Source organism: Fukomys damarensis, unplaced genomic scaffold, assembly GCF_012274545.1.
Source record: "Fukomys damarensis isolate Sample0158 unplaced genomic scaffold, DMR_v1.0_HiC HiC_scaffold_28, whole genome shotgun sequence".
Lineage (NCBI taxonomy): Eukaryota > Metazoa > Chordata > Mammalia > Rodentia > Bathyergidae > Fukomys > Fukomys damarensis.
In genome coordinates, this window is record NW_022900940.1 from 4,125,479 (window position 1) to 4,127,471 (window position 1,993).

General features: G+C 50.8%; 1 pseudogene; it reads right to left on the bottom strand.

Moving 5' to 3' along the window:
- Window positions 1-347: 347 nt before the first annotated feature.
- LOC104870422 lies at window positions 348-1,151 on the bottom strand (annotated as a pseudogene).
- Window positions 1,152-1,993: the final 842 nt, after the last annotated feature.

Genomic DNA, 1,993 nt, shown 5'->3' on the forward strand with positions numbered 1-1,993 from the left:
GGGCCCACCACTCCCTCTCATGTCACTTACGCAGACCCCCGCTCTCCTTTACTTTTCCCGCCTGGAATTTGACTTAGCAGCCCCTGTGTTCAGTTATGATTGCATTGCTGTCTCTGCAGCTTTCTCAGCCTCCCCCACGGCCTCAGTTAGCCCATATGTGCCGCCTCAGCTGTGCCTGCTGTCCATAGCATCTGGGATTTCTTCTGCTGTGCACATGCCCAGGCCTCCCTAACTCACCTCATCTTGGAGTCTGCCCCTCCCAGGAACTTTTGCCCTTTGGCTCAGTGCTTTCTTTCCCCCTAGGTTGACGATTTATTATTTTTCTATGTACAGAAAACTCAATACACTTAGCCCAGTTTAGTGGCAAGTTCTTTAGACTTTGCCTTTTCCAGCCTAGCGATGTGAGCCACAGATTTGGGACCCAGGACCTTGCCTCCCCAGTGACGGCGGATCTTGTCATATCTGTCATTGTAGTTGGTCCTGATTGCCTCCACCAGCTTAGCCAGAGCGCCTTTGTCTTCTGAGTTGACTTGTGTGAAAGCACAGTGGTGCATATCTTCTGTGGACTAGACGCCCCAGCCTGGCCTTCCCCTTGATGATACAGTAAGGGATCCCATCTTGCAACGTAGGGCAGGCAGGAGCCCACCCAGCTCAGTGGGGCCCATGTCGTGCGTGATCGCCACTAGTTGAGCCTTCTTGTTCTCTACCAGGGTAGTGGCAGTGTTAACATCTGCTCTGAGGACTGGTGGTCTCTTAGTGGGGACATCCCCTCTGCTAGCAGCTTTCTTCTCAGCCCAGGCCAACAGCCTGTGTTTCTTCTCTTGCTTTGTCTCTGGTCTGTAGTTATGGGTGAGTTTAAGCAGCTGGGTAGCTGTTTGGCGGTCCAAGGCCTGGGTGAACTGGTTAATCACAGGAGGCACCTTCATCCCCTTACACAGCATAGCCCTCTGCCGCTGCAGCCAGATGTAGCGGGGCCATTTGACAAAGCGGGTGAGGTCTCTCTTGGGCTGGATGTGCTGTCCAGTGCCAAAGTTCTTCGGCCTCCTCTCAAGCAGGGGATTTACCACCTTCTTGGCCTCCCGCTTCTTCACCACAGCAGGAGCCGGGGCCACCTTCATCCCCTTGGCCTTCTTCCCTTTTGGCATCTTGAGCAGCTGACAGAAAGAGAGGCTCAGCACTTTCTTGAATGAAGGAGGGATAACATGGGCGAAGCAACTTTCTGCTACCACTCCTTCTGCGCAACCCCGTTTCCTGCAGCCTCTGCAGTATTTTCAATTCCTGGCCACAGCATTCACCATTCTAAGGACAGACTTTCCTCCAGTAATTATCCATTAGCAAACCGTGTCGGTCTTCTCACCTTCTCTCTAAGCACTCGGCTTCCTCCACCTGCTTCCTGTCATGCTCAGACACCTTCATGGCACGTTTTCCATTCAGACCTCTGGGTAGGTTATTCCTGACCACTCTCCCAAAGGACCCTGCATTATTTTCTTCCCAGCACACCCCATTGTCTAACTTCAGTATTTGATTGAACGATAAGAGAGCCTACATTTTGTACACCAAAATCAGCCAAATATTGCCAATTTCATATGGTTCAGTTTAATTTACTAATTTGTTTATTGTCTGTCCTCTTTCCCTTAAAACATAAGGCAGTGAGAGTACACTGTGGTCTTCTCAGTGTTCTTTGCTCAGGCCCCTGAACTGTGCCAAGCCCAGGAGATCCTCAGTGAACATTTGTCAAATGAAAAGATGTCTTCTCAGTGACCCTTCTGTAGCCATCGCCATTAAAAATAACCTCTGTGCGGTGACTCTGCTCTTCTTCCGTTTCCTTTTCCTTTCTCTCGCCGACGTCTTCTCTCTTCCACAGCCCACGCTTCTTGCATCACCTCATCCTTATCATTCTCATGCTTCCTTCTCTGAGCTTGGTGTGGACACTTCTTTGCACATCTGTACCCAGAGTCCTGACCTCATCCGAAGCGGGCTGTTAGTGTCAGCT